The 13,045-nt window shown below is 48.5% G+C and overlaps 1 long non-coding RNA gene across 1 annotated transcript; it reads right to left on the bottom strand.

The window, feature by feature from the left end:
* Positions 1-984: 984 nt before the first annotated feature.
* LOC128116615 (uncharacterized) lies at positions 985-12,766 on the bottom strand. The gene is made up of 2 exons (XR_008220545.1): positions 8,218-12,766; positions 985-3,510 (listed from the first exon to the last, which is right to left on the bottom strand). It is a non-coding gene; the product is annotated as an uncharacterized LOC128116615 (long non-coding RNA).
* Positions 12,767-13,045: the final 279 nt, after the last annotated feature.

Here is a 13,045-nt window from a genome sequence, read left to right as displayed (position 1 = left end):
GCTGTTAAATGCTTATGCTTGGGTTCTGCCTGGGTGTCAGCTCAGTAGGAACACTTCCTGTTCCCTGGGAAGTCCTGATGTCCTGTTTATCACCCAGCTTGTGCCAAGCCCCAGCATAAGGAGACACAGAGTCTCAGTGTGTGTAGCCAGTGAGGGATAGGGTGCTACCAGCCTTGATATAGCTATATGAAAGCTACCACAGGGACACTGGACCCTTAAACACCTGCTGGAGTTCTCCTGGAGTATCCCTGTCTGTCCACCATCCCCTGCCCTCTTGATGGAGGCATCCTGATGCTCAGGAATGCACCTCAGCTGGTGGTACTATGTTTAGGTCATTTCTCCAGGACACTGAGTGTGGAGATCAGGCTACTCCATATTGTATAAACAATGGTTTTTATTAGGCTGTGCCTTCCTGAGAGATGAACTCTGACCCTAAGACTTGACTTCAGGGCCTCCAGCATGGTTTGTTATCTAATTCATGCAGAGTTTACCTGTGCATCTAGTCTCTACCTGCTTTCTGCTCACTTCTGTTAGCCTCCTGTTAGGCCTCTTTAGAACCTGCTGAACTGGCTGCAGCCTCATTAATCCTTTATGACCACTTTGTAACTGACATTCCTACATGTGTGAAGGTGTATTTACTGTGTCACGTATAACGTGTGGTCTGAGAGCTATTATTAGTAATTAAGACCGAAACACATGAGCCTGTGTTCATCTCAGCCAGCTATTGAGAGAAATCAAGACTACTTGGTAAACTGAAGCCAAGACATGACTCAGCAGAAGACCTGGGTTCGGTTCCCAGTATCCACATCAGGCAGCTCACAATTGCTTGTAACTCTATTTCCAGGGGATCTGATGTCCACTTCTGGCCTATGAAGGCTCCTGCACACACATAGTGCACCACAAACTCATGCAGATACACACACACACACACACACACACACACACACACACACACACAGTAAATAAATAATTGAAAAGCTGATAGAGCTTGTGAAATTGTTTTTATTCAGTGTATTCTGACACGAGCATCATCAGATAAAGTTCCTAGAAAGGAAGTGGAGATGAAATTACACTTCAGAGGAATCCAGTAGGAAACACCACAACCTGAAGGAGGAGAATGAGCCCACAGGTCTAGGGTAGAGCTCCTCTAGGAAAGAGAGCAGGGGCACGAAGGCAGTCCCGAAGGGAAAGATCCTCAGCTCCCTTCAGTTCCTAGCACCCACGGAGAGTTAGTATCAAACACGAGGCAGCATGGCAGGCCCTGAAGGGCGTGAGAAACCCTCCAGTTCCCTCAGCTCCCTTCAGATCCAGGAAACAAAAGGGGGTTTCCTCCTTTTATAGCTTCCCAGGGAAAAGGGGTGCTCCACACCACGGGACCCAGCCTGTGCGCTGGAAGCCGCCGGGCGGCTAGTGATAAAAGTCTAGCTATAACTCAAAGCTGTCTTGGGTCTAAGGAGAGGGAGGAGGAGTGTTCTGAGAACTGCAAGGTCACACTCACACAGCAGCACCACACTTGCCTATCAACTCCGCAGAGGGAGGGGCTGCAGCGGGGTAGCGGCTAGAGGGTCTGTGACCTAACATGTCTGTCTATGTTTCTGATAGTGCTTTCCTGACACCGAGGTCCTAGGTCTTCCTAGGCATTACCAAGAACTCAGGTGTGTGGAATTGGCCGGACAGGCTGAAGGGGCCCAAGGGTGTAAGCACAATGGCAAGAGAAATAGTATGGAGAGCCAGGCAACCCGGATGGAAATGGTAGGTTCAGCTGGAGGCCAAGGCCACCCAGGCTTCCAGGCTCCCAGGCTCCCAAGAAGCTAGGGAGAAATGGGGAGGAGGAGGCACAGAAACTTGTGAAGCCCAGGGCAGCCTCTGGCAGCAAGCCAGCCAGTCTTACTCCCAGCAAAGGAGCCTCTGGCTGGGGGTTCTGCAGACCACAGGCCCCAGCGTGTCAGCAGGAGCCCTAAGAAGCCACACTGGGAAGCCTTTCTGACAGCATCTCCCACCTCACTGCAAGGAGCGGGGTGGGGGTGGGGGGGTGGGGGGTGGGACGGACGGATGACGATGGCCCTGCCTTGCAGAAGAAGGAGCCCTTTGCCCTGGAGTGTGGGAGGGCAGACAGGAGTAATAAGAACAATAGGGGGATGTCAACAGTTTGAGAAAGAGGCGAGAGGGGAGCGGAGAAAGAACATAAAAGGACAAAATGACGTGTGCGCGTAACTTATATGCTAAGGTTAACTTTCCTGAGTGCTGAGGAGCTCCTAGATGTCTAGGAGGGGAAGATAGGGAAAAAAAAAATCAGAAATTACCAGGTGGTGGTGGCGTACGCCTTTAATCCCAGCACGCAGGAGGCAGAGGCAGGCAGATCTCTGTGCGTTCGAGGCCAGCCTGGTCTACAGAGTGAGATTCAGGACAGGCACCAAAACTACACGGAGAAACCCTGTCCCGAAAAACAAAACAAAAACAAAACAAATATCAGAAATCATGAATGGATAGTTTCCAGAAAGCACCATTCATGTATCTCCTGATTCCGCGAACTGAAGCTCAGGATCTTCTTGTTCAGGGAAAAAATATCTCCCCGAGACTGACAGCTCTAGGTAATCAGCAGGTACACTTTGGGTTCAGAGAACTCACAGTCGGCAGGGAGGGATTCCTGTCAGTGACACAGATACTTGCAGACGGAATACCTTTCTGCCCACTTCAGGAACCCATTCTAAAGGTTACACATGCACACGGAGTGGCACACACCAAGCTCTCACTTGTAGTGATAGTTGTACCAGCTAAGGTGGGGAACCTCCCAAGGGCCACTGCCACTTGGCTGTCTGGGTGTACTGGTGCATGACCCCTCCCCCACCATCACATGGCCCAAGAAAAGAGCCCACAGGTCCTTCTTCAGGCTGTGCCGATACATAAAAATGTCGGTGTGCTGCTGATGGCTACACTTGGTCTAAGGAGGGGAATGCCAACACAAGCAACTGTTTCTAGTGTTGGCAAAAAAGAAATAAGACACATAACCCAGGTGAAGGGTGGACCCCAGAAGAGGAGACAAGGACAGTGCAACAGGGGTGGAGGCACAGGGATGATGCATCTGTCAGTGCACCTTGCCCTGGACTTCTGGCTTTGTAATAATGTGGACATTCTTACACACACAGTAAAAATGGTAGGTGAAAAAAAAATATCCCTTGAGCTTGGCAGATGCAAGAGTGGTGCACACCTGTAATCCGGTTCTCAGGAGGTGACGACAGGGAATCAGGAGTTTAAAGTTGTAAAGGATTTCTGTGCCTGTCCATGGACCAGGTCTCTCTCTGTCTCTCTGTCTCTCTCTCACACACATCTACCTCTCAAAACAGCCGCAGTAACAAAACCCTTAGAAATGGAAAACAAGATCAAAACGCCCGGCTGTGTGTCACGTTGGCAGGAGCCTCACAGTAAGGATACATAGAAAAAGGCAGCCGCCTCCTCCGAATGCTGTTCTCTGAAGGCCCAGCTTGTGTGACACCGTCAGGACGAGATGACCTGCAAAGAGACGCAGGAGTTCAGTCCCAGCCTTCTTGTGACAGCAGTGTAATTTTGAAGCATCACAAAGCAAGCAAACGTGGGAATGTTAACAATGATGTCTTCCTCCACCCCAGCATTTTATGGAAAGAGACACAGGTTAAAAAGATGATAAATAAAAAACTTTGAAACCTTGAATTTGAAGTGACGAGCGAGTGAATGTTTCTGGGAACAGTCTGTTCACGTTTTCTGGCCATTTCTCCTTTAGGAGAGGGTGCCTGTTCCCTTGTGCTATAGTTCTGGTAGGGGTTGTCCTCCAAAGGTTCATATATATGCTCAGAGCTTTATCCAAATATGGCGGTTTGAGGGGTGGGACTTTTAAGAGGTGGGGCCTCATGAAAGCTCTTGGTGCTCACCCTGGAGGGGAGTGGATTAATGCTATCTGGGGAGTGGGTGGATTCTCCTGGGATAGGATTAGTTCACAGCAGTGGGGGATCTGAAAGAAAATTCAGCTTTCTTGGCTGACTGCCTTGTTTCCTCCCTTACCATGCAACCTCCATGGTTTGTGTGTGTGTGTGTGTGTGTGTGTGTGTGTGTGTGTGTGTATGTGTATGTGTGTGTGTATGCACACATGTGCCACAACATATAGAGGTCAAGTGTCTGTAGAGGTCGAGGGTCTGTCCCTGCCTTCCACCTTGTTTGGAACAGGGTCTCTTGTTCACCACCACACATGCCAGGGATTTCTCCATCTCCACTTCCCAGTTCCCATGAGAGCACTGAGAATGCAGCGCTCCTGTGCGCAGCTGTATGTGGGCTCTGGGAATCCAAACTCAGGTCCTCACTCTTGTATGACACTTTACCCACTGAGCACTTTACCCTGTCTTTTCTTATGTGACCCAGTGTCAGGGCATGTGGCACCGAGCACCCTCAGTGTGGGCTTCAGATATTCTTGTAAGAGGCAAGAACTACAGGAAAAGGTAAGACTCTAGGAAGCAGAGGGACCAAGTGGGAGTTCCCAGAGCTGTTCACATCACAGAAAGTGCTGGTGTCCTGTGCAGCACTGCACACACCCATGTGGTTGCGGTATAGAGCGCGCACACACACACACACACACACACACACACACACACACACACACACACACACACACTGCAAGCCCAGCAATTGCTTAGAATGTCACCTGACTTCAGATCTGACAATCCACACCCAGCTATTGACTGGAGAGCCTGGGAAGTTCATGTCCACACCAAGGCCTGGGGTGTAAGAACCACTGTAGTGGTATTTGCTCTGCCCATGACCTTGGACTTTAGGGCGGGAAGGAGGCAATGCTTTCTGTTGTTGTTTGTGACCTCTGTTAAGGGGAGGGAGAAGGGTCACATGCCCCTTCTTCCTGCTCCTGCCTGCAAGGTGGATTTGCTCCAGGTCATATCAGAGGATGACTTCTGATCTGTCTACTCTGTTCTGTATTCGTGAGTGTATTTCTTCAATTTATATCTTAATAAATCCCTGTTACCCATTTAATAGACTCACATGGATTGATTGTAACAAACCACAGCTGATGTCCAACACCTAATGACAAGCCTACTCATGGATATTCATCTGAGCAAGTGCTCCTCAGCGAGGCAAAGGACGAATTGCTAGGCTGTAGTGACCCATGACAGGGAATGACACAAAAGAACACACCATGTGTGTTGGCTAGGCTTTTTTCTTTTCTATTCTTTTCTTTTTTTTGTTAACTAAACAAACACAAGCTAGGGCCATCTGGGAAGAAGAAATTTCAACTGAGAAAATGCCTCCATCAAATTGGCCCTTAGGCATGTCTGTGGGGACATTTTTCTTGGTTAATGATTGATTTGGGAGGGTCCAGTCCACTGGGGATGGTGCTATCCTTGAGACAGAGTGTCCTGATTTATGTAAGACAGCAGGCTGAACAAGTGATGGGAGCCAGCCAGTAAGCAGCACCCCTCCATGGCCTCTGCTTCAGTTCCTGCCTCCAGGTTCCTGCCTTAAGCTCCGGCCCTGACTTCGCTCCATGTTGAACGGTGACCTAGAAGTTGTACGCTGAAACGAAGCAGAAACAAATCCTTTCTTCCCCAAGTTGGTTCTGCTCAGTGTTTTACCACAGCAAAAGAAAGCAAACCCAGACAACGTGGATTTCCCCTCTGGCCAGGGCCAGGGCAGACAGCACTTAGCTACAACCTTTTTGGTTGTGAGCCTAGACTTTAACGGCTGAGGCATCTCTCTCCAGTCCAAATAAAGACTTTTCAAATTTCCTAATGGTTGCCTTAGGAAAGGAGGAAAACTGTGAGTGAGCAGGAGGGAATTTGGTGTGTGTGTGTGTGTGTGTGTGTGTGTGTGTGTGTGTGTGTGTGTGTGTGTGTGATAGCAATGTCTGATTTGCAGAGGGCCTTGAGTGTCATGTAGCTGATGGAGCTTGCTGTGGAATGTCTCACTCGTTTTACTAAATGAGATTTTTACCTCTGATATCACAGAGCACTGCTGAATGGCCAATGACACACATGCTGAGGTCTCAGGGGGACTATGCAGATGTCCACAGCTTCTTTTGAAGCCTTTCAAGAAGGCAAGATGGGGGGGAGGGTTGGAGGGACAGGGAGACACCTTGCAGGCTAACAGAGCATGTGCTGTTGGGCATGTGGGTGCTGGTTGTTCAATTCTTCCAACTTTTTCTGGCCACAAAGTGTTCCATAATGAAACATCTATGTTGGAGGATGGACCGTTCAACCTGAAGAGGCGCCACTGGTCATGGGCACACTTCTAATCCCAGCACAGGGGAGGTGGAGACAGGAGGATCCCTGAAGCCTACTGGCTACCAGGCCAGCCTACTTGGAAAGCTGAAGAGGCAGCATGGCAGCTTGGAGTAACCATTGTGAGAGAGCACCACATGTTAGATACTTAATCCAGGAGAGGTTTATTCTCATTATCTCATACAGTTCAAAGCTAAAGGTAGGTTTTGCTGTCCTGTACTGAAGCCAGGGTCTTGTGAATAGCAAGCAAGAATGATACTCCCAAGCCACGTGCTGAGGCTAGAAGGTTTCTGGGTTTGTTTGTTTTTGAGCTAAGCTCTTTCTCACTCTGTAACCCAGGCTGGCCTAGAACTCATGATGTAGCCCAGGTTGGTCTTAACCTTATGGCAATCCTCCTGCTTTAGCCTTTCAAGTACTGGAATTACAGATGTGTGACACCATACTCAACCAAGGCTAGAAGTTTTTAAGTCAAGGTGTCAGCAGGGCCACACACTCTCTGAGGGTCTAGAGAGTCTTCCTCACCCTTCCGAGCCTAGCTGCAGGCTTGGCTCATGGCCATATGACATCCTCACTGAGTATCTCTTCTTCTGGCTCCTGGTGGGGCATGTCACCAGGAAGGTTTTGGAAACAATGGTTTCTTTATGCCGTGGGTGTTAACCGCTGCAATAGGGCCATCTTATGTGACTCCTCCAAGCTCGGTCTCTAACTGGTCGAAGGGATCCTGGCAGCACTGACCAAAGCAGCAAGCCTCAGCTGGCCCTTCACCCCTCATCCCTGCCATCTACTCTCCTCTGTCCAGCTCTGGGGTTCCTGGCTTCTGGGCAGCTCATGGCACCCAGAATGGACCCTGGCGCTGTCCCTGGTTCTGACATGAGTGGTGGGAGGCAGCTCCAATTTACCAGTCCTTTGCACAAAAAAAGAGGCATGGGGAGCTGGAGAGTTGGTTCAACAGTTGAAAGCACTTGCTGATTTTGTAGGGAACCAGGGTTTGATTCCCTCACCCACATAGTGGCTCACAATCGTCTGTAACTCCAATCTCAGGGAATCTGATGTCCTCTTCTAATCTCCGTGGGTAAATTTGTAATCCCAGCACAGGGGAGATGGAGACAAGGCCCACTGGCTACCAGACCAGGCTATTTGGTGAGCTGAATCGAGTGAGAGACCTTGCCTCAAAAATCAGTGTACTTTCTCTCCCTCCCTCTTTCTCTTTCCTTGGCTAGCTTAGAACTCGACATGCAGACCCAACTGGCCTGGAGCTTACAGAGATCTGCCTGCCTCCGCCTTCTAAGTGCTGGGACTAAAGGTGTGTCCCACCATGCCCAGTCCAAGATGGACAGTTTCTGATGAACCACACCCATGTTGACTGCTGACCTCCACAAACATGTACACACATGTGTACCCCCTCCCCACGAACATACACACACAGCTGCAGATACACACCAAAAATAAATAAGTAAATAAACAAACACACAGTCCTTTGCATGGTATTCAGCAGAGTGTCTCAGATAGGGTCAAGCCCTACTGTCCTTGCTAACCCATGGCCCTAGGAACAGCAGTATGGGCCAGGGTAGGTTGAAAGAGGGTAGTCAAAGCCCACTTCCTGAGGGGGGCTGCCCAGGCTACAGTAGCCAGGCCACACCTTGGCCATTCATTTTCCATTTTTTTTAAAGCCCTTTCTTCTGCTAATCATGGCTACCATTGTTCTTGCCTGCAAAAATCCTGATAGGGAAAACCAACAGACCGCAAGCATCAGGAGGAAGTCAGAGTAGCCTGGAAACCAGGTTGGGAATCGCGTCTCCCTGGCAACCAAGTCCAGCCTGGGGAGAGCAGGTCTCAGGCTCTCCATTTTCCGTGATCCCGAGGGGCCAGCCCTCCCCTCCTCACACATTATTTTCTCTCCAGTCTAGCTTCCTCCTGTACCCTGCCCCCACCCCAGCTCATGCATAAGCTAGGCCTTACCCACCTGTGTTTTTCAGTGTGGCAGGCAGAATTGCTTTCAAACGTAGGGGCTTAAAACAGCACATTCATTTTTCTCTTGGTGCCTCCGGCAGGAATTCAGGTGCTTTGCTGGGGGCTCTGGACTGTGATCTCACGTGAAGCTGGGGCTTCTGGCCCATCTGAAAGGCTGACTGGGTGGAGTCCACTCCCAGACTCATTCGTGGGGTATTGGCAGGCTCAACCCTTGTCACCTGAGCCACTTCACGGTGTGGCAGGTGGCTATACCAGGATTGGAACCATGAAAGTGCTGAGGGGAACCAAGACAGGAGCCGCAGTCTTTGTGGTTCACTCTTGCAGCTGCTGTCTTTGTGAAAAGCAAGTTCATTTAGCTTGGGCTGAGGGAGTGGGGGAGCGAGATCACAGGCCGAGGATGCCTGAGGGTGGTGTCTGGGGGAGCTACCCCAAAAGCTCATTTCACCACTTTTCCTTCATACAAGATTTGGGGCCACAGGGACCTCCTACATCTCTGAACAGAAGTTTGTCAGAGGTTTTCATCTTGGGAATGGGCTGGCTGTGCTCCAGAAAGTCTCCCATGTCATCATGGACCCCTCACAGCCACACCATGCCTGTATGGAACGCCAGAGTCAACTGAAAAAGGGGGCAAAAACCAGCTTTATGCTAGGACACCCAGAAATACTGTCCTGTCCCCTGCCTCATGAGGGGTAGCATGGAATAAGAATGGATGAGCCAAATATGGTTAAAGATGGCCAGATCTGGACGCTATGCCCTGCCTCCACTTATCCTATGGCCCCTGTGGCTTTCTACAGTGCACAGCCTGAGCTGCCCTCTGATTCTCCCCATCCCTTTGTTTCCTCTCAGGGAAATCTGCATCCTAGGTGTCCTCTACCATGCACGCCACCGCCCAGGGCTACCTTCCTGTTGGCCTGGCTACCCCAGTCTGCCTTTTTTTTCCAGCACAGGAGCCCCGCAGACATGACATCCGTCTTCTATTGCTGTCACAGGGCAGCATCGTGCTGGCGTAGAGGTCCTGAGTGAGGACCAGTTGATGGAAGGTGGTGAGGGCACTTACTGGGTACTCCCATACCTTAAAACAGCCCTTAGCAATCCCATCCCCGCCAGTTGCTTTTTGCGACCAGGCAAGGCCAGAATGGACTACAGAGAGCTCTGATCACTATCCATCACCAGTGTCCTACACTACTCAGGGGTCTCCAGAGATCACATGGATGTGTAATTATCTAGGGTTATTTTAAGGAGGGGTGCCCATGATAGTGGGGATTGACAGTTCTAACCCCTGCAGGTAGGCCAACAGGCAAGAGCCTACAGGCAACCATGCCCAAAGCTAGGGCTGGCAGGATTCCCTCTTGCTCAGGCACCCTCCAGTTTCCCTTCTATTCAGGCCTTCAGGTGATTAGAAGTGACCCACCCACACTATGGAGTACAGTTTACTTAATCAAGACTTACTCATTTAAATGTTAATCTGTGCTCTAGCCAGATGGGCCCGTGAGTAAAGGTTCTTGCTGCTAAACCTTAATTCAATCTCTAAGCCCCACATGACGGAAGGGGAGAATTGACTCCTATATGCTACCCTTGACCTCTGACCCCTGCCCTGCTGAGTAGCAATTTTCTCCTAGATAAACCTCCATCATGGATTAAAGCTGGTTAAGACACAGGACTCAGGATGCTGTGAAGGTAGGGGAAACCGTCTATCCTGTAGGGAAGTTCTTTAAATTCAGGAAATAAACAACACAAAAGCTTCAGTAAGTCCCTGAAACCAACTAAACTCACTAGGACCCTTACCTAGCAAATGTGTATAAGCAGTGAGGACTACGGAGACCCACTCTCAGACCAACCAAGCCACCTGAAAGAGACAGAGAGCAGCTGAGCTGCCTGGAAGAGACATTCTCCAACCTGTGGATCTGCATGCAGGCTGTGCAGTGTGCTCTCGGTTCCCAGCTTTCCTGAGCTTATCGTCTATGTTGGGATGGGCTTTTGGCGATCCAACTGCCTTTGAGTCATTTCTGTCCTGTGAGGGATGCCCATATTTCTCTAAGGAACCCTGAAGTGAGTAAAACTCATTTGTTCAACAGGTTGGACTTTGGTGGTACCTTTCCTTTGGTCTGTTGTGGTTCCCTATCTGGGGTGAGTAGATATTTGTTTATGTCTCTCCTGTAATAATGTTACACAATGCACCCACAGCCATGGCACACCCCTAAATAAATAAATAAATGTAATAAATGTTAATCTGTCTGGGTCAGGAGGCACTCATCTAGGCTATATAGTGACTTGAGACTAGCCTGGGCTGCATAGTGAGACTCTAAGGAATAAATGAAAGAAGAGAAAAGAAAAATGCTGGCTAAATGTCAATCTCATCCAAAAACATCCTCACAGACACACCTAGACTAATGTTTGACTCACCATTTGAGTACCATGGGCCAGCCAGATGTCACATAAAATTAGTTACATACTCTCCAACAGGAATTTTCTGACTTACAGACTAAGGTAACACACTGCCGTTCTTAGGGCACAATCCATGCCCCCTATACTGTGGACCGAAAACCATGAAGGTTCTGGTATCTGGTCTCCCACCTCACCTCCCTGTAGATTCCCAGGCTCTCTGTCTGCCCACCCCACCCCACCTCATCCTGCCTTCCTTCCAGCGTTGCATCCTTGGTGTCTTTCCACTTCCAGCCTTTGCACGTGTTGCCTGCCCCACGTGTGGTCCCTTCATTGAGAGCTGCCTGTGGTTGCCCTGGAAACCTTCCTCTGCATCCTAAGCATCTAAAGGACTCTAAAGTTCATCGCTCACTTAGCTGCTTCTTAACAATGCAGGGTCTTGGATCCCCCCACTCCAGAGCTCCCTTCTACCTGACACGTACTGATGCCCAGGTCTCCAGCTCTCTAGAAGACACATGGCAGATGTCTTTGTTTTTATAAGATGACTTAGATTTCTCTTCTTTTTTTTTTTTAAGTTTTACTTATTTATTTATTATGTACAGTTATCCTGCCTGTATGTCTGCCTGCAGGCCAGGAGAGAACAGGATCTCATTACAGATGGTTGTGAACCACCAAATGGTTGCTGGGAATTGAACCTGAATCCTCTGGAAGAGCAGCCAGTGCTCTTAACCGCTAAGCCATCTCTCCAGTCCCAGATTTCTCTTCTTATAAGTCAATTCTCTGCTCACTCATATCTGGGCTTCCCTTCATCATCATGCTCCTTCTTGAAGTAGCTTCTTTACATGCTTATTTAATGAAGGGTGGTTAGTGGTAAAACTCTCTGAATTTTATCTGAAAAATACATTTATTTAAACTACAAAATAGTATTCTAATTGTGGGGGAGCATGATTATAATTCCAGCCCTTGGAAAAGACAGAGGTAGAGGGATCAGAAGTTCAAGGCCAGTCAGGGCTATATAACAAGTTCAAAGCCAGACTGAATTACATGAGAGCCTATCTTTAAAAATAATCCCCCCAAATCCCCCCAAACAAACACAGAATAATCAACCAAAAACTTGAAGTCAGTGTACTAGCTTTCTTGTTGCTGTGACAGAAAGAGCTACTACATAAGCAACTTAAATAAGGGAAGAGATATTATGGCTCCCTGTCTCAGAGGTATCTGTCTACATTGCTTGGCATCAGGCTTTGGGCGGGAAGGACATTATGGCAGGAACATTTGCTAGAGAGGCTGTTCTAACTTCTTGGCAGACAAGAAGAAAAGGGCCAGGAAGGGCCAGAGGCAACTCCACAGGACCTGCCACCAGTCCCCATATCTCCACCCCCCCCCAAATTTCTAGAAAGGCTCTCCCTATAGTTCCACCAGCTGGGGACTGGCACTTGGAGGGAGGTAACCTTTATAACCAAACAACAGTGTAGTGGTACCCACCTGGAACCTCAGAACTTCATAGTGAGTTAGAGGTCAACTTGAGCTACCAAGCATGACCCTGCCACAAGAAAGCAAGACCAAAAGAAGTATTACATTTGATTAATAATAGTTGTGTGTATTTTAGGGGTGCCAGGGAACCTTTGGACACACAGTACACTGTAGAATAATTAAACAAAGCCAATCAACTTTTTGTTCTCTCAAGTTTTCAGTGAAGACATTTAAAACACTTTATCTTACTAATAAAAAACCACATTGTATTAACTATGGCCCTGGACTGTGTAACAGATCTTAATGATCTACCCTCTTGTCTAAGGGAAACTGTGTCTCTTGGTGCCCAGCTCCTGGTCTTCCCGTTCTGTCTCTGCTCCTCAAATGAGATCATGCACACATTCCCTTCCCCAACATCATGCCCAGCACTTCAGTCTTGTAATCATCATCCTAATTAATGTCAGGCCGCATTTCATTATGGCCTGAATTAGCGTTTCCCTGGTAACCAGTGATACTCAGTGTTTTTCTACAAACCTGTATGCCTTCTTGAGAAGTGTCTAGTTAGAGTCTTTGTTGATTTTAAGTCAGGCTATTTGTTTTCTTGCTACTAAACTGTTTTCTAAACTTTTGGTTATCTGAAAAACTTGTTTTGCACTTAATTTTCAAAAACTGTGCATAAAATTCAGAGTTAGGCCGGGGTGGTGGTGGTGGTGGTGGTGGTGGTGGTGGTGGTGGTGGTGGTACACGCCTTTAATCCCAGCACTCAGGAAGCAGAGGCAGGCAGATCTCTGTGAGTTCGAGGCCAATCTGGTCTACAAAGCGAGTTCCAGGACAGACTCCAAAGCTACATAGAGAAACCCTGTCTCAAAAAAAAAAAAAAACAAAAAACAAAAAAAAAAACATCTGATACTCTTTCACTTTCTTTGGTTCTGATTGTTCTGCCACCCAATTCATTAGCATTATCT

The sequence above is a fragment of the Peromyscus californicus genome, unplaced genomic scaffold (assembly GCF_007827085.1).
Source record: "Peromyscus californicus insignis strain IS unplaced genomic scaffold, ASM782708v3 Scaffold_20__1_contigs__length_68692818, whole genome shotgun sequence".
NCBI lineage: Eukaryota > Metazoa > Chordata > Mammalia > Rodentia > Cricetidae > Peromyscus > Peromyscus californicus.
Note: the sequence above shows the minus strand (reverse complement) of the source record. Positions and strands in the feature narration are given on the sequence as shown.